The following is a 24,667-nucleotide window of genomic DNA, read 5'->3' as shown; positions in this document are numbered from 1 at the left end:
TGTGACGAAGATTGATGTGTTTAAAAAAAGAAATTGTGTGTTTTAATTTATTTTAAGATTTAAAGGTTAAAAAGTATATTTTAAAGTTAAAAAGTGTATGATATGTATTGCAACATTGTATTTCAACGTTATAAGTTGCAGGCCTAATGAATGGGAGTAGCTGCTTGCCATCGTGGGTAGCTAGAAAGTGGGTGTTGAAAGTAATGTATGGTAAAAATATGGATGGAGAATCGTATGAATAGGGGAAATGTAAAAAAAATTGTTCTTAGGAAAATGGTAAAAAAAAAATGTAAATACGAGAGAAATAAATTATGTATGTGAGGCATTAGAAAGGTAAAAAGCTATGGAATTCTGAGTAAGAGATAAGATAGAGGTATTAAAGTGAAGGAGATGATAATGTAATCGTGATGAAATAGACTACAAAAAGTAGGGAGTCCTAGTGAAAAAAGAAGAAAGAAATGTGACTGATTTTTTATTTTCAAGAGTACTGGAGAAGAAAATGAAACACTTTCAGAAGCAAGTGTTCAAAATATACATATTTTTGTAAAAATCAAGTTTTTGTGATAGAGTACGGTATTTCTGATAAAAAAAAAAAAAAATCCTCGGCTTCTTGTTGTTAAATTATGCGTATCAATAATTGCAAACTGAAGGGTAGTGCTCTGTTTTTTCAGTCTTTCTGCTTAAGAATTAAAAAATTGGATTATAATTAAAATTTAGGTGAAATTTAATATTTATTCAAAATTTTCGATAAAATAATAATTTTGTTGAATACGTCCTTAATAATATTTTCAGAACAGATTTAGGGTGGAGGGAAAGTAGTATTATTGTTCATACGGATGGAAATTCTGCGTGACTTTTATCTTTTACATGACTGAAGCTGTCACGGCCTCTAAAATAGGATTCTCCAATTTTTAAATGCATTGTATACACACATTGCAACATTGTATATAAATGAAAAAACAAAATATTACCATTTCAGATCGCTGAAAACAAAGTCCCTGGTAGCACTTGCCTGCCCTCCCCCCTCTATGAAGCTGCTTGGAGAAGTTAATGAAAATCCGTCTCACCTTTTCCAACACTGTTCTTTTAGGGATGTGAGTGTTATATTTCATGCTGGATCAAAAAAGATTGTCTTAACGGGAGGGGAACTATTACTCCCTCACCCCGCTTGCACCAACAATAAAGGCGTAGCCTAGATTTTTTTGGGAGTCAAGAGGCACTAGATGCCATCCCCATCTTTCCAAAACGCATTCCAAACTTATCTGAAAGCTAAATTAGACTTAGGATATTTGGGCATTAAATGCACTCTTAAAGGCATTCGACCTCCCCTCCTTCTCACCTCTGCAATGACCCACTGCTCCTCCTTCGTAATAGATGATGCACAATTATGCATCCTTAAACCTAATAATTGGGAAATCAACCGAATCCACTTAGTTCATTTAAGCATGAAAATATATGTCCGTATTTATCATTTATCTTCCATAGACTACGTGACTTTTTAGCAACGAATGTGCCACCGTGCGGTATTACCCCTCCTCCTCACCTCCGCAATGACCGACCACTCTTACTTCGTAATAGCTGATGCACAATTATGCATCACTAAACATAATTAATTGGAAAATCAACCAAATCCACTTACTTAAATTAAGCATTGAAATATTTGCTAGTATTTATCATTTATCTTCCATAGACTACGTGACTTTTCAGGAACGAATGTGCCACCGTGCGGCATTACTTCTTCTGCAACTGGAAGGCTTAATCAGGCCCGTGCTGGTTACTCTGAAAAGGCGCAGGACATAAATGGCTTAGGGCGCCTCGAGTCTCTAAAGGAAAATGACCAAACCATTTCTTTTTAATATTACAAAGACTTTTAAAATCTGCTTACACATTCTTGGCTAAGACTGCTCTTACATTACTTTTACAGCAGGCTGCAGCGCATTCGATTGTGAGCACTTGTTTTTTATTTGACCCTTTTATTGGTCGTGCGCTTTTATCATTACATATGAACTTGTAAATAATACGTTGCCTTTTAATCTAACTAAACTTTTCAGTAGTCCTGAATTATTACTCCTTGCCTGATAATAAACTTCAAATAAAAAGATAGATCATGAGCGAATTTCGAAGATAGGAATTCTTACCTCTGATTTGAAAATTTTTAATACCCTGTTGATTTCGAACATGGTTCTAACTCTGGTAATACATAAAACCATCTAATTCTTCCCATATACAATCACTTAAATTTCCGGGTTCTTCGTCAAATCACCAACGCTCCTTCTAAGTGACAAATCTGAACACTTCGCACAGACCTAGAAGTGCCTTTTGTCTTTTATATATGAACTGGCCATTTCCAGTAAGACGTAATTCTCCTCTTAAATCCCCTCTCTCCTGAGCCCTCTTGCTCATTCCCTTCCTGGTCCTACCCTTCCCAAAATCCTATATTGGAAATAGAAGTGGCAATGGCCATGAAATTGTCTACGGGAGCGATCTTGTAAACATACCGTTGCTCAATGCTTAAATAGAAATTGTTTAACTTGTTAGAATTTTAAATACTAATTGGTTCCATATTCTTATATATTTATAGATATTCAGTAATTTTTTTTTTATATCTATTAATTAAAAAAACTTTTTCCACCAATATATTTTTCAAAGAAAAGTAAATAGCTCCATTAAACCAAAAATGAGCAAAAAAAAAAAAACAACAACAAATAATCTACCTAGCGTGAAACTACTACAAATCAGCATCGATTAATAAATGAAACCCAAAACTAACAGAAATTACAATAAATAACTGAGTCAAACTCAAAACAAGCAGAAATTGACATGAGTAAGGCTCAAAACCCCTATTCTTTCCCAAGGCCAGAACATAATTTGTACTTTACTGAAAAAAATATAAATGTTTTTACTTTTATAACTTTAATAAATCAAATAATATTAACGTTTTGATTAATAAATATCAGTATATGTATATTAAACTGACAAAGCACATTCATTTGTATTTTTTTTCCGTAAAGCGCAAATTGTGTTCTGGCCTTGGGAAAGCATAGGGGTTTTGAGCCCTACTCATGTTAATTTCTGCCCGTTTCGAGTTTGACTCGGTTATTTATTGTAATTTCTGTTCGTTTTGGGTTTCATTTATTAATCGATGCTGATTTGTGGTAGTTCCTCACTTGGCGGATCTCAAAATTTTGTTTGGATGTGTTTTGGGAAATGATTGGTGTGAGATGGGTGTTAGTTATCCTCCGAACACTTTCGACTATTAAAAAGGGCACATCCCTTAATTTCTAATCGAATTAGCCCTTTTTGAATTTTCTGCGACGTCACTATCTATAAAAACCTTATATGCCCCTAGGGCATAACTTACAACCATTGCTCTGGGGGCTCTGAGGGGGTTATTGTCCTCAAAAACCTATTTTCTAAAACTTTTAACTACTTCAAACAAAATGGCTATCTCAGAATTTTGATTGGATGTGTTTGGGGAAAAGGTGGGCGTGATAGGGGGGTTAGTTTCCCTAAAATGACTTTATACTACCAAAAGGGGCACTAGTCCTTTGAATTTCCAATAGAATGAACCTTTTTTCAAGTTTTTATGACAAAGCTTTCAATAAAAACCTTATATAACTAACAACCCGTGCCCTGAGGGCTGTTGGGGGAGTGTCATCCTCTTAGGTACAATTTCCGGACCTTCCAATTACTTTGAACAAAATGAATATTTAAAAATTTTGATTGGATGTGTTTGGATAAATGGTGGGCATGAAAGGGGTGTTCTTTACCTTCTTCGGGTATCACTTTCGACTATTAAAAAGGGTACCAGACATTTCAATTTCCAATCCAGTTAGGCCTTTTTGAAGTTTTTACGACAACACTTTGTATAAAAAACCTTATATACCTCTAAGGCATAACTTACAACTTTTGCCCTGAGTGATGGGGGGGGTTGTCATCCTCAAAACCCTAATTTCTAGAATATTCAACTACTTTGAACAAATGGCCATCTCAAAATTTTTATTGGATGTGTTGGGGGAAATGGTGGGCGTAGAAGGGATGTTAGTTCCCTTCCAATCACTTTTGACTATTAAAAAGGGCACAAGCCCCTCCAATTTCCAATTGAATGAGTTCTCTTTGAAGTTTCTACGACAACTCCTTCGATACGAAGTGCCCTTGTCTAAGACCAAGAAACCAACAAAGTCACATCCCTTATATAAAAGTTATGAAGAAAAGGGATGGTTCATTTCTGAGTTTGGGGCACACAGTTTATTGATAACAGTGTCTGCGTTAATTTTATTCGGTATCAGTATATCTTTCTCATCGTGTATCAGAATATGATATCTCTCGCATGCGTTAATGGTATTGTCAATAAATATTTGTAAACTTTATAAAGTTATATATACTGGAGACTGTACATGTTATTGTGGATAATCACTTCAACGCGTATCCTATGCATGCATTGGGTTTGTTTATACTGTTGCGCCCGGGGAAGTCTGTTCCCGTTATATAGTCAAACTCTTCAACTTCATTTCGCTTGATTTTGTTGTCTTCCGCTTACTCATAAGCTATAAAACCACCAAACGCGTTAGTGGTATTATCTTGCTCTATAGATTTCCTGCTTACGCTGGAACAAACCGACATAAAGGATATTATTTCATCTCTAAGTTTGCCTTTACAAACAGTAGTGATCAATGCACAACTGTCCAATGCATTTTCTTCAAATCTGTCTTTAAATTCGGTAAAATTTCTAGGGTCAAACAATGCCATGTCTAAGTACAATTTGTTTGACAAAGAGAATTTTCCATTGTTAGTTTAATTGTATCTACAACCCAGTTAAATATATTGGCTTAAAAAAAAAACTTCAGGAGATGGACGACTTTGCTCATAATTACATTCTCCCTCTGTCAACTTTTTGACTTTCCTTATTCGTTCTTTTTTTCTGAAATCCTTGGAATCGGTTTCGTAGAAATTTCGGTCTTGAGATAGATGACTTTACCAGCCTCCATGCTTGAGCGTAGTCTAAATTTTTATTTTGGAGGCAGTCAGACAGTGGGATTGTAATATAAAGATCCGAAGGAATATCATAGCGGAAACAATTGTTTTAACATTTAAGAGTTTGATAAGAACTCCCAAAGCATCATTCCTTGCTTTGGTGCTGAATTTATTTGACATGGAAACCCTATATAATGCTGCCATATGTATTGTGACGAGTCTGACCAATAAGGGCCTGAGAAGTCCAACTGTCAATTCTCCAGAGATTTTAATAGTGGCACCGCATCGGCTGCGGCAACGTGGTTCCACTGGTTCCTAGCTTGTAAAATGCATTTGCTCCAGTATTCATTCTGTCGACTTTTTAGTGATTCCTTCAAAAAGACCTTAGCTTCGAGTACATGTGCATAGCTTCAAGTGTGGATTTGGTTTGGTACGATCTTAGTTATTTTAGCAGTCAGACAATTGTAGGCTCTACTCACACTAGATGCACCGTCAAAAAATTCACAATTTTCCATGAAAAGAGACAATACAAATAATAGACACGACACTTAAACCATAGGGGGAGTTGAGAGAGTTCATTTAAAATCTGCCTCACTTGCGCTCCCGCTGCCCTCAGCCTGCTAGTGGACGATCGCTTCATTAAAGTCATAGGAAATTAGATGGTCGACGGTGGCGCCTTAACTCATTTAGAGGTGGAAACCACCGCGTTAGTTGTCCCCGTAGATTACGTGAGAGCGCAAAGCCCATGCTGACTAACGCAAACCAACATCTTGGCAGCAGAGCCTGCCCGATTGGCAACCTGCCATTAAAAAAAAAGTAAATTCACTTTATTTTCCAGTTAAGGCAAGGGAACTAAAGAACAAGTACCTCAAATATTATGTACATTACAACCAGCCGTAGGCAAGCTGTCATAAAATTATTTTCTTGACAGTGGAAATTATAGTTTTAAAATACCTATTTAAAAAAATGTTGCTTATTGAAACCAAGGTTGCTATTACTTTACAAGAGCGAGGGCGCACTGGGACTTTTCCCGGCGTCCCACCGGGCCAGCTAGGGCCTGGTCGCGGTATATAGTTCTCTCATACTTTTAAATTAATGGTTATATCTCAGAATTATCATTCGATAGCAATTTGGTCCTCTTCTGGGAAAAATCTTAGTCGGTGCCACAAAATCGCAGAAAATGCTCCCTTTAGGCACAAACTTTTTGGTTATTTTAAGAGGGCACTAAAATTTTTAACTTTAGTTCGAACAGGCCCTCTACCGACCATTGTTTTGATACGATCACTCTTGGAAAAGAAAAGAAAAAAAAAACGCAGACACACAAAGCGAATAAACACGCAACTGTGATCTTCCTTCTGGCAAAAATACAAAATTCCACATTTCCATAGATAGGACCTTGAAACTTTTGCAGAAGGGTTCGCTGATATATTGGATCTGATAAAGTAATTTTCATTGAAATCTGCATGGCTGTTATTGATTGTTTATCCTTTTTTGAAAATCAGGCAGATTTAAGCAGGCTCTTAGCTATTGTTTGGTGATATTAAATTTAACGAATTTTACACATTTGGAATCAGCATAAAAAGTCAATTCTTTGATGTATTAATTGTTGTAAAAGTCTTTTTTTAAGAATTTAATTTGCTATTCAGCTAAATTGCTCCATACAGCTCGTTACCACAAACTGTTTGATTTACCATTGACGCCTGATTCTTACACAAACGAGTAGTTAGCATAAACATTTTTTTTGAGATTTTGAAGTTTACTGCAATGACACAGCTGAGGTTCAATGTGATTCGGTTAGGTACATAAGCAGAATTTATTTTGGAGGGAAGCTCAAATTTTACGGGGTGAGTATGATCTTTAGACCCCAGAAAAGGGTGAGCTATTCAAAAGCATGGGAAAATGCAAGGAGACCATAAAATAGTAATATTTTCCAGAATACGGTGGAACATAGCTCCTGCGTGAGTGCATATCATAGGTTTTTCGTTCCATAGAGGGATAAACATTATTTGAAAATGAAGCTCAAGGCACGGGCATACTGGGAAAATCTTTTTTAAAGAAATCGTTATTGGAAAAACCTATAAAAAAGATTTAAAAAGAGAACCAATACTCTAGTTTATACGGAAATAATGTAAATACATTCTAAGACCACACTGGCTATGCATGACGGATGAAACCAAGAAAGGAAAGAATATAATAAATTAAAAATAAAATCAAATAGGTGAGAAAAAGAGGATTTTGTCAGCAAATAGCAAAATATGAAGACGAAAAACAAGCAAATATTTCGACAAGGACCTCCACCAAGTCATCCTCATTGCTCAAAAAAGAAAAGAAGCAACAAAAAAAATGAAAAGACACTGAAAAAAAACCCAGCCAGAAATCAATGAAAGAGCATTCACCAATTGGATTGAACAAGTCTTTGCCTTGCTATAGATTTCACCTGTCTGCAATTTCAGTTTTTATCAGATGTGCGCACAAGTTGTCTCAAATTAGACTGGACGAAAAATATTGATTGAGTCTTTTAATATTAGGTTGTTATAAATTGGGCTTAAGGAAATATCTCCTGTGTCTCTATTTAGAACCAAATTTCAGAAATTTGGCTATAAATAGAGACAAGGGAGGTACATCCTTAAGCCGAATTTATAACAACTTAATATTAAAACACTTAATCAATATTTTTGCCCAGTCTAATTCAAGACAACCTGTCCACATGTCTAATAAAAAAAGAAATTACAGACAGGTAAAATCTATTGCAAGGCATTATTCTATTCGTTTTTTAGAACAGAATATAGAAACAATAGTTTTTTATTGTTTAAAACAATAAAGTTGTGAGAAAGAGTCAAACTTTAGTGTAAAAAGCAAGGCGTTGAGGAGGGGACAGCCCCTTTCATATACGGAATAATTTCTGTTCGTTTTATGTTTTAAAGTTGCTCCTTACTTTCATTTAAAAAACTTGTTTTTTATTTAATTTCTGAACGTTTTTGAATTAATGCAGCTTTGATTTTGGCCCACCGTAAATGAATAATTGAAATGAACTATGCATGTTAATTTTACTTTTTTTTTTACTAAATGGCTGCCTCGACATTTTGTACTGACGTAACTTACGAATTAGTTTACGTAACGAACTTCTATAATCGAATATTTTTATTACGCATATTAGGGAGTTTTCCCCCTAGTCAATACCTCGCTCTTTACGCTAAAGTTCAAATTTTGCCCCAATTCTTTAAAAATGACCTCTTAATCACAAAGGCCGTTAATTATAATAAATAGCTCTGATGAAAGTACAAAAAAACTTTAGCGTAAAGAGCGAGGTAATGACTTAGGGGCGAACCCAATCATATACATAATAATTTCTGTTCGTTTTAAGTTTTGGTGTTGATCCTTACTTTCAGTTGAAAGAATTGTTTTTTTTTATTTAATTTCTGATCTTTTTTTAAAATAATGCTGGGAAATCTTGTGAAAATTTCAAAGCAGTGTCCCTTCCTCCATGAAAGCTTCCTCCATGGAAAGATTCTCCCATGTAATCCCCGATCCATCCCCCCTGACACTAGAAAAAATCACCCCTGAAAACTTCTACATACTTCCCAATAACCAATGCTATATGTAAAAATTGGGCAAAGTCCATAACTTGTAGACCTTCCCCTGGAGACTGTGGGGGATTAAGCCATCCTCAAAGACAGAGCTATTGTATTTTTCGACCATGCTGAATAAAATGGCTATCTCAAAAATTTTTTAGGGTGAAAAAATTCCTTCCAGCCCTTTCCCCGGGAACTGTGGGGGAATAAGTCATCCTCAAAGACATATTTATTAGATTTTCTACTATGCTGAACAAAATGGCTATATCAAAATTTTGATTGGGTGACTTTGGGAAAAAATGAGCGTGGGAAGGGGCAAAGTTGCCCTCCAATTTTTTTGGTCACTTAAAAAGGACACTAGAACTTTTTACTTCCGTTCAAATAAGCTCTCTAACGATATTCTAGGACTACTGGATCGATACGATCACTCCTGGGAAAATGAAAAAAAAAACAAAAAAAAAACAAATAAACACACATCCGTGATCTTTTTTCTGGCAAAAAATTCAAAATTTCACATTTTTTCCGATAGGAACTTGAACTTCTATAGTAGGGTTCTCTGATACGCCAAATCTGATGATGTGATTTTCATTAAAGTTCTATGACTTTTAGGGGGTGTTTCCCCCTCTTTTTCGAAATTAAGGCAAATTTTCTCAGGCGCGTAACTTTTGCTGGGTAAGACTGAACTTGATGAAACTCATATTTTTGAAATCAACATAAAAATCTGATTCTTTTGATGTATCTTTTAGTATCAAAAACCAGTAGTTTCGATTACTATTGAGCTGTGCCGCTCCTAACTTACAGTTCGTTACCACGAACTGTTTGAAAAGAGGGGGATATTGGTTTATTGGCATCTCCACTCCGTTTATATATATAATAATCTTTGTTGATTTTAGTTCTTGAGTCCCTTTTTACTTTCATTTGCAAACGTTTTTGGATCTCATTATTTAATTTATGCCTCCTTTTAATATCATATTCAGGACAATCTTGAAACTGAGAGGGACTGCCACTTCCCTCAACTCCACTCTTTCCCCTTACTTCTTGTTATTTTAAAACGGTCTTTCAGAAATGACAATTACCCGAATAAAAATGGATCCCTTAAAATATTTCTTGAGAGGGGGGTCCAACACAATCCAAAGATTGTTTCATAAGTCATGTTTCTTTAAAAATTTAAATGGTAGAAAAACACTATCTAAAGAGATGACCCCCCAGCGTGTGAAAAGTAATATTTTATTTCACATCGAAAGATATTTCTATAAGAAGAGGTTGAAAACTTGTAAAATCTGGCTCACCAAAAGTTGAAAACTTTAACCCCAGAAATGTATCTTTTAAGGCTTCAGATACCCTATATACCCACAAAAAAACCCATCGAATTATCCCATAATAGGCGGTGTGCAAAAACACAAAGCTGCAGTGTTTCTGTAAAAAATGTATATGTTAGTCATTAATTTCCCATGACATATGTACGAGTCTAATTATAAATGTACCACAACTCTGCAGCATAGGTTCTAATACTAGATTAACAAAAAAAAAACAATTTTTTTTTAACTGAAAGTAAGGAGCGACATTAAAAATTAAAACGAACAGAAATTATTCCGTATATGAAAGGGACTGTCCCTCCTCAACGCCTCGCTCTTTACACTAGGTTTTTATTGTTTAAAAAAATAAAGTTGTGAGACAGAATCAAACTTTAGCGTAAAGAGCGAGGCGTTGATTAGGGGACATCCCTTTTCATATACATATACGGAAAACTTTTCATTTTCATATACGGAATAATTTCTGTTCGTTTTAAGTTTTAATGTCGCTCCTTACTTTCAGTTAAAAAAAACTTGTTTCTTTGGTTAATTTCTGAACGTTTTTGAATTAAATGCAGCTTTGATTTTGGCTCACCGTATATGAATAATTAATTTGAAATTCGCATATTAATTTTCCTTTTTTTGGCTAATTGGCTTTCTGGAAATTTTGTTCTGACGCAACATACGAATTAACTTACGTAACGAATTCCTATGTTCGTATGTTTTTATTACGTATATTAGGGAGTTCGCTCCCTAGTCAATACCTCGCTCTTTACGATAAAGTTCAAATTTAAAAAAAAGTTCAGTATTGATTCAGAGTTCAGAGAGTTAAGAGCAATTCAATCGGATAAAATAAAGGATTAAATCGGGACAGCTTGCGTAACCAATTTTTTACCTGTGTGTGGCTTTGTGCCAAAATTGTGAATATCTTTTTCGAAAACAAGAAAAATAACTTATTGCTTTGTTACAATACTAGATCAATTAAGGACTACATTTGTACATTGACAAGATCCAAAGTGTGAAAATGGCAAACCAAACAATAGAGGCCGAGAAAATGCAAAATGCCCAGTTTTTGCGAGAAATAAATTTCAAATTGGATTTATTACCAGCGCTTTTGGAGAAAGCTAGTGCAATTCCTGGACTTTCGGTTAGCGTTTCTGCCTTACAAGTACAGATGAATAACATTAGTACACAGCTATCTAGCAATGTTGAGACATATGAAGAAATTAAAAAAGAGCTGGAAAATGTTAAATCAGACCTAGTAATCATATCTGAACGAGCCAGCCAGCTCGAAACAGAGCAGAAAAGAACAAATTTGATTATTTATAATTATACTCCGCAACACCATGGCAAGTATACTGTGAAGCAAGAAATAATGGATTTATTAAACCGTGCTATGCCTTCTCTCAAAATAAGTCGATATGATGTACATGACATTTTTAGATTGAAATCAGGGCCAGTAGTAGTGAAGCTAAACTCTGTCGAAATCAGAGACTATATCTTAACAAATAGTTTCTTATTGAGAAAGGGAGGTCTATCGGTGGCCCCAGATTAAACAGCTAAACAAAGAGAAGCCCGTAAATACTTAAAGGAATGAATCTTGCACAGAACGACGGCCGTGATGCAATGCTACGAGGTGACAAGCTGTTTATCCAAGGCCGACTATTCAGGTACGATGGAAAGGCTGTGATTGAGGTTAAATGTAACTTGGCGCCAGTTAAAAATATTGGTCCACCCCCTAGTGCTAGACTCCCAAATTACCCTGCTGTTATCCCAATGGGGCTAGATAGTGATGCCAGTAATAGTGATGCCGAGACAGTGATACCGTCAACAGCCTAGTCTCAGGCAGTATTGGCAACTAAACGACCTACTAGGGCTGTTATAAGCCCTAACGACCTACATCGACCAGGCACTCTTAACCTGGCACCCAGAGGAAACCATTCTCCAAGACAAAGACTTAAAAGACGACCTAGCAGTGGTTTTTCCCGTAATTTTGTTGATAATAGTCAGCGAGGGCTAACAGATATTAATAGTCGCAGTCGTGAGTATTACCATTTTGCCTTTTCTTCGACAGAGGCCAGGAACGAGGATCTCCAAGAAATGGCTAGTGATATTAATGCACTGACAGAAAGCATAGACGCATAGGAAATAAAGAGCCATATACTGAGTTTAGTGTCATGGAACATACAAGGACTACGTGATAAGCTACCTTATTTATATGATGAATTACTTTCGTTTGATGTGATTTCGTTTAATGAAACATGGAACGATCATTCTCCTATATCACCTCTCCCAGGGTATTCGGTTGAACAGGTTGTGCGTAAACCAGCAAAAAATAACAGACATTATGGTGGTATTTTGGTTTTGATTAAATCATCAGCTATTTTATGGTTATGAAAGAATTAATATTAGATCTGAAAATTTACTTTGGCTACGTATTTGTTTTAAATGTGGGAAGAGATTAATTTTGGGCGATGTGTATATCCCTCCACAAAATAGTTCTTATAATCGAGAAAATACTTGGTGAATTTTAGATGATGAATTGTCGCTAATACAAGAAAGTTATAGTGATTTTGAGTGCGTTTTGATGGGGAATTTCAATGCTTATACCGGCGTTGAGGTTGAGGTTCCAGATTTATTAATCCCAGATTTATGGGATTTGGTCCCAATTTGTTGTAGATTACCGCGAAGTAATAAGGATGAAAAAAGAAAAATAAATGTTTGGGGAAGAAGGCTCCTGGCGCTTTGCGGGGAACATGGTCTGATCATTGCGAATGGAAGGTTTGGAAATGATAAGGGTCTGGGCGAGTTCACTTGCCTTTCGGGCCCAACTCCAAGTGTTGTAGATTATGCGCTGATTAATACGAAATTTGTACCTGACTCGATTGATATTGATGTACTAGATTTAGTTGGATCCGATCATAGAGCTATTAAGCTTGAGCTGAAGACTGGGAAGCTTCAGGATGTTGTTCGTCGAGTTAGAAATTTATCTAATAGGGAGCTTAGATTAGATGTCTTAGTAAAACGAATTAAATATTATTCAAATAACAATGATTTTGACAATTTGTAAAGGAGGCTTATGAAGTTGCATATAAAAAATAAATTGAAAGCGTTAGAAGAAAATGGAAAAGATATACCTGGTAAAATTATGGAGTTAAATGAAATAATTTGCAGTTGTGCAGCATCGTGTAATTTGAATAAAAATGAAAATAAAAACGAGCGATATTTTGATTTGGAGTGTAAGTTAATGAAAGAAAAGGTCAGATATTTATTGAATCTTTTAAAAGAATGTGATAAACCTGAAGAGCAAAGTTTAAGATTTGCCGAATATAAAGATAAAAGAAGAGATTACAAAAGGTTAATTAAAAGGAAAAAAAGAGTTTGAGATTAAGAAGAAACTGGATATTGCAAATTATTTTAGAAATAAAGATTTTAAGAAATTTTGGGGTTATATAAGGAATGATATTGGAAATGAAAAAGGAAAAACACAGGTGGCTCCAGACGCCAACTCATGGCCTGATTATCTAGAAAGTTTGGAAAATGATTGCGCAGAATTACAAGAGGTAACACATACCACAGAGATGGTTGTTTATCCCATGAAGGAACATGATTATGATTTAGTAGGGGAAGTGAGTAATGATGAGGTTAAGTTTGTATACAAGAATTTAAAAGGAGGTTCGGCTGCGGGGGTCGATAGTGTACCATTAACGTTATTTAAGAATTTTCTTTCAATTTTTATGTCGATAATTGTTTTTCTTTGTAATAAGGTGTTAACTTCAGGACAATGGCCAAATGAGTGGAAGAGATCATTGCTTATGCCGCTTTTTAAGAGATGTAACCCTAAGTTGCACATAAATTATCGTTTAATAGCGCTAGTCCCTGCTTTAATTAAGATAATGGAGAAAATACTAGATATAAGGCTTTCTAAATGGTTAAATAAAAATAAGATAATACATGAACAACAAGCAGGTTTCATAACAGGTTACGAGACGGTAGATACAATATTTATTTTAAGGGCATTAATTGATAAATACGGAAAGGAAAAAACTGGTATTTATTTGTGATTTCTAGACCTCCACAAGTTGTTCGACCATGTCGACAGACAACTATTAAAGGATGGCCTGTTTAGAATTGGCCTCCCACATTTGTTTGTGAGGTTGATAGTGAGTCTGTATATTTGTGTGAGTGGAATCATGCTAGTTGGTAACAGGTTTTCTAGGTTTTTTAATATTAAGCTGGGTGTAAAACAAGGCAGAAGTCTTTCTCCTAAGTTCTTTAACATTTTTATAAATGATGTTGTTGATTATCTAGAGAATAGATGGGCTCCAAATTTTAGTCTAGGGACCCATAAACTATCACTACTATTATTTGCAGATGATATTGCCTTGGTGGCTAGCACACCGCAAGATCTGCAGACGCTTTTGAGTCTTATAGATGATAATTTGCAGATGAAAAAACTAAGGCTGAATGTTGAAAAGAGTGAAGTTGTTATTTTTAAAAAAAGAAAAACAAGTGGCGAAGATAATTATAAATCTAAATTTAATAATAAGGAACTTAAAGTAAGTAAAAGAATAAAATATTTAGGATTTGTTTTATCGGAAAATGGAAGTTTAAAGAGTCATGGTGATGAATTAATTAGTTGAGGCAAAGTGGCTATGTCTGCAATTTTTAGAAATCCGACGATAATGGAAATTAAAAACTTAAAAATGCATAAAAGTATATTTAATAGAAAAATGTTAACAGTAATAGAATATGGAGCGGAGATTTGGGGCGGAGAAGCGGCACATAAGTTGGAGTTCCTCCAGCTTCAGTATTATAAAAGACTATTTGGATTACATCAGACAACTCATTCACAGGTTCTGAAAGGTGATATGGGCCTGTTTTCGTTAAAACTACATAGGTCTATTTTGATGCTTAGATTTTGGTTGAAGATCATTAGGTGCAATGAAGACAGACTAGTAAGTGCTGCTTATTATCAGATGTTGAGCTATGATTCGAAAAAGTCGTGGCCATCCCAAATTAGGTCATTACTAGAAAATGTGGGAATGGCTTACTTATGGAATGACGTTTTTGGTTCCCCTGATCTACCAACAAATTTAGTAAGCCAGGTACGATTTATCTTAGAGGGTCAAGAAATTCAGTATTGGCAAGGGCTGGTTTTAAATTCTGCTACATTGATTGAATCATTATAATTAGGTTAAACCTAGTTTTGGAGAGGAAATTTATTTTAAATTCAATTTACCGGCCATGATTTTATGTCGATGGATTCAGCTTAGGGCGAATTGCCTTCCAATCCAGAGTAGACAAATGGTGTTCGACAGGGGGATAGTACATCCTGATGGTCGGTATGTGTGTCTTCTTTGTAGGGATGAGGACGAAGATTTGGACCATTTTCTCCGAAAGTGCCCGGTGCTCTATGATTTAAGGGAAAATTACTTACATGGGATTGTTTTGCTGCTTCCAAAAATCTTACAAAGTAGTAATCCAACCACAATATTTCGTATTGGTGCGTAAATAGAGAAGGGATTAAAAAGAAGGAAATGTTTTTACAATTAATTATTATTAATTATATGGAATTAAAGTTATTTTTTTTAGTATTTTACCAGAAGGTATTTTTCGCTATGTATTCATGTTAATGTGTGTTTGTAATTTGCTCTGTTGTAATTTTTCTATTTTCATATTTTTTGTGTGTATATGGCTCTTGGGCTTTTTGAAATACACGATCTATCTATCTATCTACTAGATTAACAAAAAAAACTATTTTTTTTTAACTGAAAGTAAGGAGCGACATTAAAACTTAAAACGAACAGAAATTATTCCGTATATGAAAGGGATTGTCCCTCCTCAACGCCTCGCTCTTTACACTAGGTTTTTATTGTTTTAAAAAATAAAGTTGTGAGACAGAATCAAACTTTAGCGTAAAGAGCGAGGCGTTGATTAGGGGACATCCCTTTTCATATACATATACGGAAAACTTTTCATTTTCATATACGGAATAATTTCTGTTCGTTTTAAGTTTTAATGTCGCTCCTTACTTTCAGTTAAAAAAAACTTGTTTCTTTGGTTAATTTCTGAACGTTTTTGAATTAAATGCAGCTTTGATTTTGGCTCACCGTACATGAATAATTAATTTGAAATTCGCATATTAATTTTCCTTTTTTTGGCTAATTGGCTTTCTCGAAATTTTGTTCTGACGTAACTTACGAATTAACTTACGTAACGAATTTCTATATTCGTATGTTTTTATTACGTATATTAGGGAGTTCGCTCCCTAGTCAATACCTCGCTCTTTACGCTAAAGTTCGAATTTTATTCGAATCACAAACCCCTGAATCACAAAGACCGGTTAATTAGAATAGATAGCTCTTTTGAAAGTACTAAAAAACTTAAAGAGCGAGGTATTGACTAGGGGTTGAACCACCTCATATAAGTAATAATTTCTGTTCGTTTTGAGTTTTAACGTTGCTTCTTAGTTAAAAAAAAACTTTTTTTTTATTTGATTTCACATCGTTTTTTAAATAATGCTGGAAAATCTGGCGCCCCCTTGATCCTCCATGGAAAGATCGTCCCCCGTAACCCCTACTTTGACCCCGACCCCCCATTAGAAAGAAATTCCTCCTGAAAACACCTGTATACTTCCCAATAACCAATACTATATGTAAATAATGGGCAAAGTTTATAACTTGCAGCCCTTCCCCCGGGAACAGTGGGGGATTAAGTCAACCTCAAAGACAAATTACTTAGATTTTCGACTATGCTGAACAAAATGGCTATCTCACAATTTTTATTGGGTGACTTTGAGAAATTGAGCGTGGGAGGGGGCCAAGCTGCCCTCCTATTTTTGGTCACTTAAGAAGGGCACTAAACTTTTAATTTCCATTCGAATGAGCTCGCTCACGATATTCTAGGACTACTGGATCGATACGATCACCCCTGGGGAAAAAAATAAATAAACACGCATCCGTGATCTTTCTTCTGGCAAAAAATACAAAATTCCACATTTTTGCAGATAGGAGCTTGAAAACTCTATAGTTGGGTTCTCTGACACGCTGAATCTGATGCTGTGATTTTCATTAAACTTCTATGACTTTTAGGGGTTCCTTCTCCCTTTTTTTGAAAATAAGGCGAATTTTCTCAAGCGCGTAGCTTTGGATGGGTAAGACTAAACTTGATGAAACTTATACATTTGCAATCAGCATAAAAATCCAATTCTTCTGATGTATCTATTGGTATCAAAATTCCGATTTTTAGAGTTTCGTTTACTATTGAGCCAGGTTGCTCCTTACTTACAGTTCGTTACCACGAACTGTTTGATAACAGTATAAATAGCTTTTGAAGTGATATACAGCCGAATGGCTATTTCAAAGTTCTCGCTTGATAGCATATAGCGCAAGCCCTACCAAATTGCTGTTCTAGAGCACTCAATAGCAGAAATTAACACATTACTGTGGTAAAACCTATTTGTTATTTTAAATAAGTTCTTACACTTTAAGTCCTAAAACTCCCTCTTCCGATACTTTATGACCGCTTGTTTGCTACGACACCCTAGGTAAAGAATAGAATCAATAAACTATAATAATTACGCATCACATGACCTTCCATTTTGGGAAAAATATTTAATTGCTTTTTTCGGGGATTGAAGAGGATTTTCTTGGACGCGTAGAATAGTGAACATGACCCCGGTGTCCCATGTTGGACCCTCGGACTTAAGCCCTCCTATTCCCTCAACCTCGCCGATATAGATATATTATACTTCTTTTGAACATGTTTCATCAGGTGAATGGGTTCTTCTTCGCGTGGAAGAACGACTAAACTCACGGCATATTGAACCTTTCGATGCTTTCATCCAGAGTGAATTATCCACAGTACAATCTTCAGTGCGCGCAGTCGTCGAGATACAGTCTTCTGGTGCAATTACCCAGGGGTAATCACCATGGTGTAATTCTCAATTATCTATATATGTAATCATTCAAGGATACGATATTCTAGGCTTAATTTTCCAAGTGCTATAATCGAGGGTTAATCATCCCGGGTACAATATTACGTGGGTGTGCACTTAACGGGTGGAATTGTTTGAGATGAAATCTTCTAGTACCAAACCCCAGTGCAATAATCTTAGGTGCAATTTTTTGTGAACGAAATTCCCTGGGAGCAATTGTTCATGAAAACAGTCCTCTGATAATCTCTTCCAAATGCGTCGTTAAATACATTACTTGCCTAGGACGTCGACAATAAGACCGTTTCGACGCATTGGACCAAAAACAAATTTTTCTGTCATGTATTACCTTAAATTGTAGCTTGGAGCAATCTAAGGATTTCTAGGCAATCTAAGTGTTTGAGGTATTAAGATGATAAGCCTAAGACACATCAATAGTGACAAAAGAAAACTCAACAAAAATTTTCCTCCTTGTATTTGAATAACTATTCATCTTCAGTTTTCACATGTAAGTCCTTTCCTTCTCAATCCTGGACACCTTGATATACTGCAGTCATCAAAAGCTCGAAATTTGTCAGGTCTCTACAGGACCATTTCCCTGTTCAGGTCTTAATATATAACCTTCAAATACAGATTGAAACTTGTAGCTGAAAAAAATAAAGAGGACATAAAGTTAATCTTGGTAATTATTTCGCTTGAGTGAACCTGCATGAGACTTTGATTTCCAAACAAGAATTTGGTGAGCATACTCAATAATGGGCCTAATGCACGAGGTCCACCAGGATGGCTAATATTTCTTTGGATGTTTTAAGAATCCTGGTCTCAATTTTAAACATTAGAAGAGTGAGTAAAGATAAGTTAGGTGTTGCCAAACTAAGGTAAAGCTATCAGAAACGCAGGCTTTCGTTCGTCTAGATGCCTGTAATCACAGTTAATAAAGATTCCCAAAATAGTCTAGATACATCGTAGAAGTTATCTAATTCATAATCAAGGCTCATTGAATTACTTGTCCGCATTAATAAGCGGCGCAACAGTAAAACATGGCTCCATGTTAGAAATTAAAAAATAAAACTGACCACTCAATGCTGCTTCAAGCAAACGTCAAACCAAACAGCCTGCTTAATTTAAGGAATCCACCTAACACACTTTTTGGAATATCTTCATCTTTAGCCCAACTTGTCTGAATTACACGCAAATCTCCAGACCAACCTGGATAGAACTTCAGAACTTAGCACAATACTGTCAGCTTTTTCTAAGCTTTTTTAAGCTTATGAGATACATTAAGCATACACAATTATATTTTATAAATGTTCTGCTGAGGTAATATCATTCGGGACAACCAATTTGAAGCCAATTTGTATATCTTTTATTTATTATTCATTTTTATTCTTCTTTTTCACCATCCTACCTTCGAAGTTTTAATTTATCTTCAGTGCTCCCAAAATAAATAATTTTCATTACATTTAAAAGAAACTTCTTAAAGATTTATTGAATAATATGCTTTTTATTCCTACTAAAATTCACTTAAATAGTTTAGCCAAAATTGTTATCACGCTATGACATTTCTTTGGAAAGTTCTACTGGAATGCTTTGTTTATTATTTTTCCAATCTTGACCATGACAACCTCGACATCGACACTTAACAACATTTCCCTTGATAACTAAACAAGAAAACAGACGAATGGGTTGTGAAACTGATTTCTCTTCAAATCACATGCTACCGTGAAATTTTATTTTTCATGATCTTTATACCTGACTCTTCTTTAGATTAATCAAAAAAACTTTTTCCACAAAATAAGTTTTTAAAAGAAAAGTAAAGAACTCCATTAAACCAAAAATGAGCAAAAATAAAATCAAATTATCTACTAAGCATGAAACTACCGCAAATCAGCATTGATAAATAAATGAAACTTAAAACGAACAGAAATTACAATAAATAACCGAGTCAAACTCAAAACGAGCAGAAATTAACATAAGTAGGGCTCAAAACCCCTATGCCCTCCCAAGACCAGAACATAATTTGTACTTTACTGAAAAAAATATAAATGTTTTTACTTTTATAACTTTAATAAATCAAATAATATTAACATTTTGATTACTAAATATCAGTAAATGTATATTAAACTGACAATGCACATTCATTTGTTTTGGCCTGCTATTTGTATGCTGTGGAATAATTTTAAACAATTTTTAACAGCAAACACCCTTTTAAAAATCTGGACACAAAAAGTAGTGTTTAATTTAGTTTCATACCTCCCCTAGTTGACCTGAAATAGAAAACTTGATACCATTCACAAAAAAATCTGTTTACTTTCTATGATAGCTTGGATACACTTAAGCTATTTTGATTTTGTTAAATTTTAAGAGCATAAGTAGCCCCGAAAGTTTGAACATAATACCCTCAGTCGTTCTTGGGATACTGCTGAGATGCCTTATTGGGAATTAGCATTAACACAGTGCATTTTGATTTAATCTTAAGGCAACATTTATTTTTTAAACATAATTGGTAAATGGGAGGGTGGGCCTTTCTATTTTCACTCGAATGAGCCCTTTTTGAAGTTCTTAAGACAACTCCTTCTATACAAATTGCCCTGGTCTAAAAAAAAAAAAAAAAAAAAATAATAATACATTGTACCAACATCGATCTTTTACTATAAAAATGTCAAGCCTTCCAATCACTTTCGACTATTAAAAAGGGCACTAGCACTTTCAATGTCCTCTCGAATTAACCTTTTTGAGTTTCTACAACAACGCTTTGTATAAAAACCTTATATGCCCCCAGGGCATAAATTACAACCCTTGCCCTGAGGGCTGTGAGGGGGTTGTCATCCTCAAAGACCTAATTTCCAGAACTTTCCATTCCGCTAAACAAAATGGCATAAATCTCATAAATTTTGATTGGATGTGTTCGGGGAAATGGTGGGTATGAGAGGAGCGTTAGTTGCTTTCCAATCACTTTCAACTATTATAAAAGGCACTAGCCCTTTCAATTCCCATTCGAATGAGCCCTTTTGAAGTTTCTACGACAACACTTTCAATAAAAACCATATATGCCCCCACGGCATAACTTACAACCCTTTCCCTGAGTTCTGGGGGGGGGGTGTCATCCTTGAACACCTAATTTCCAGACCTTTCAACTACGTTGAAGAAAATGGCTATCTCAAAATTTTGATTTGATGTATTTGGGGAAATGATGGAGGTGAGAGGGGGTTACTTGCCATCCAATCATTTTCGATTATTAAAAAGGGCACTAGCCGTTTCAATTTCCAATCGAATAATTCATTTTTGAAGTTTCTACGACAACGCTTTCTATATAAAAAACTTATATTCCCCCAGGGCATAACTTACAACCTTAGCCCTGTAGGCTGTGGGGGGAGTGTCATCCTCAAAGACATAATTTCTAGACTTTTTAACTACGACTAACAAATGGCTATCTCAAAATTTTAATTGGATGTGTTTGGGGAAATAGTGGGTGTGAGAGGGGTATTAGTTATCCTCCAATCACCTCCAATGACGACTATTAAAAAGGGCACAAGCCCTTCTAATTTCCAATCGAATGAGCTCTTTTTGAAGTTTTTACAACATCACTATCTATAAAAACCTTATATGCCCCAGGGCAAAAATTACAACCCTTGCCCCGAGGGCTATGAGGGGGTTATCATACTGAAAGACCTTATTTGTCAAACTTTTAACAACGTTGAACAAAATGGCTATCTGAAAATTTTGATTGGATGTGTTTAGAGAAAAATGGGCCTGAGAGGGGGATTAGTTGCCCTCCAATCACTATCGACTATTAAAAAGGGCACTAGCACTTTGAATTTACAATCGAATGAACATTTTCTTTTTCAAGTTTCTACGACGAAGCTTTCGATAAAGACCTTATATGCCCGCAGGGCATAACTTACAGCCCTTACCCTGAGGGCTGTGGGGGGAGTGTCATTCTCTTAAATATAATTTCCGGACCTTTGAACTACTTTGAACAAAATGGCTGTCTCAAAATTTTGATTGCATGCGTTTGTGGAAATCGTAGGCGTGGAAGGGGTGTTAGTTGCCTTCCAATCACTTTAGACTATTAAAAAGGGCACAAGCCACTCCAATTTCCAATAGAATGAACCCTTTTCGAGGTTTCTACGACAACTCCATCAATACGAAGTGCCCTGGTCTAAGACCAAGAAAAAAAATACATTGCACCCACATCGTTCTTTACTTTTAATAAAAACAAGTTTTTTCAACTGAAAGTAAGGAGTAACAATAAAACTTAAAACGAACAGAAATTATTACGGATATGAGGGGGATTTATCCCTACTCAACACCTCACTCTTCACGTTGAAGTTTTTAGTACTTTTTAAAAATCTTCTTATTATTCTAATTAAACGACCTTGTGTTTCAGGAGTCGTTATTAAAGAATTAGGACATATTCAAACTTTAGCGTAAAGAGCGAGGTGGTGAAGAGGGGGCAATGTCCTTCACATGCGTAATAATTTCTGTTCGTTTCAAGTTTTAATGTTCCCTCCTTACTTTTAGTTGAAAAACTTGTTTTTTTTATTTAATTTCTGACCGTTCTTTAAATAGTGCCAGGAAATCGGGCCCCACGTCCATGTAGAAATTCCCCTCCACACGGAAATATTCTCTAGACTATTCACTCCCGATTAAAATTTACACCTGACAATTATCCTTAACAACTCCACGCGTAAAATTGAGACGGAAAAGAGAAAGCAGGACGTAGGCTATAAACACAATTTATTTAGGAAATCTGGCAAATTCCCACAATGTTTAATTTCCTCTGACAAGTTCACCACATGTAATTTTCCCTCCCTATTGAAAATTCATTGTGGAAAACCTTGTGGATTCCCAGAAAGTAATTTGCCCCCCCCCCCAACGAAAATGTATACATACTTCTCAATAACAAGTACTATGTGTAAACAATGGGGAAAGATTATAACTTAAGGATATTTCCCCTGGGTCTGTGGGGGGGGGGTGTTATGTTGCATCCAAAGACTTAGTTATTGGGCCTTTCAATTATGGTGGACAAAATGACTATCTCAAATTTTGATCGGCCAATTTTGGGAAAAACAAGGGTCGGGGGAGGGGGAATAGTTGCCCTTCAATCTTTTTGGTCACTAAAAAGAGCACTGGAACTCCTAATTTCCGTTCAAATGAGCCCTCTCACGCAATTCTAGGGCCACTGGGTGAATAGAATCACCCCTGGATAAAAACAACACGCATCCATCTTTCTTCTGGCAAAAAAATACAAAATTTCACATTTTTGCCGATAGAAGCTTGAAACCTGACAGTATGATTTTCTGATACGCTGAATGTGATGGCATCTTTTTCATTAAGATTATATTATCTTTGGCGGCTGTTTCCCCTTTTTTTTGAAAATCAGGCAACATTTCTCAGGCTCGTAACCTTCAATGGCCAAGACTAAACTTAATGAAATTTATATATTTGAAATCAGCGTAATAAACCCATTCTTTGGATATATCTATTCAAGTTCAAGTTCAATATGGGTTTCAATTAAAATATATATATATATATATATATATATATATATATATATATATATATATATATATATATATATATATATATAGAAATACACTTAATTCAATTCCTTGTGCATTGATGCACGTTTGGGTCCGTAATAATTGCACATTCTAAATACAGCTTGGCCTCCTGTTCTCTCCAATTTCCACCCCGAACCGCTATCAAATAACAATAAATTTAACATGAATTCTCCTCCGCTCACACCCCTTGAAGTATCAAACTAAAATATAATAAACAATAATAATATCAAAAAATTCTAAACATAATAATAATAAAATAAATCTAGTAAATAAATTTTTAATCTTTTAGATATTTTTTTTACATTCTTTTTAAAGGAGCCGTGAGATCTATATGACTTCAGCTCTTGCGGAAGTGCATTCCACTCTCTAGCACACGCAATTCTAAGAGAAAATTCCGACCTAGCTGTCGGTGTCGGGGGTATATAAATGTCTGATGAAGATCGTGTATTTAAACAATGGATTTGTGATGCTAGTATGAATAAGCCTTTAAATTGTGATGGGAGTGTTCCTGAAAAATATTTAAAACAAAAAACGGTGCAAGATAGTCTCTAAAGTGATGCCAATGATAGTTTGTTCGGTGCTGGGCCTAAAATCTGAAGTGCTTTCTTGTGAAGTGAGTTAAGTATCTGTAAATGTGTCTTGAAATTAGATTGCCAAACTATAGAACAATATTGAATGTGAGGCTTGATAACTGCATTGTAAATCAGGATCAGTATTTTTTTAGGGAAATGGTGACTGAGTTTTCTCAAGACTCTAAGATTCCTTGAAAGCTTCGTCTCGACACTTGCTATGTGGTGTCTGACCGAGAGGTTTTCGTCGATTAGAACCCCTAGGTATCGAAGGTGTCCTTTTTCTGGTCTCTTGATAAGTCCACGAGAGGTTTCAATACCAATCACATCAGGAGCCAGCGAATCTATACGTGAAAAAAATAAAACACTCGATTTGTCAATTTTGATGACTAGAAGATTTGCGTCCATCCACAGGTAAGTTTCTTCAAAAATGTCTTGTAGCTTCGTTTTGAGAGACTTGATGTTCCATTCTGAGCTTGCCATAAGTGAATCATCCGCAAATGCCGTTAGTTCGTCATCGGCTTCTACTATAGACCCCGGCGTCGTTTGTGGATAACATAGTTTGCAGCAATAAAGGCTACGACTTGCAGGAGTCAGTACTTGCTGAAGGTCATTTACGTGAACAAGAAACAATACCAGTCCCAATTTAGAGCCCTGTGGCACCCCGCAGTTAACTACGACATCATTTGTATGGTCAGTTCATATGTAAGTTCGACGATTTTCCAAGTAAGACTTAAACCAATCTAGAACTTGGCCA

At 35.4% G+C, this 24,667-nt stretch overlaps 1 protein-coding gene across 1 annotated transcript in view; it reads right to left on the bottom strand.

Moving 5' to 3' along the window:
- amon (prohormone processing protease amontillado) overlaps positions 1–24,667 on the bottom strand; it is a 336,087-nt gene that overhangs the window by 87,060 nt on the left and 224,360 nt on the right. The window lies entirely within an intron of this gene.

This window comes from Artemia sp. Qi Xiang Cuo, chromosome 7 (genome assembly GCF_049724085.1).
Source record: "Artemia sp. Qi Xiang Cuo chromosome 7, ASM4972408v1, whole genome shotgun sequence".
Taxonomy (NCBI): domain Eukaryota; kingdom Metazoa; phylum Arthropoda; class Branchiopoda; order Anostraca; family Artemiidae; genus Artemia; species Artemia sp. Qi Xiang Cuo.
The sequence above is the reverse complement of the archived record's forward strand: the minus strand, read 5'-3'. Positions and strand labels throughout refer to the sequence as shown.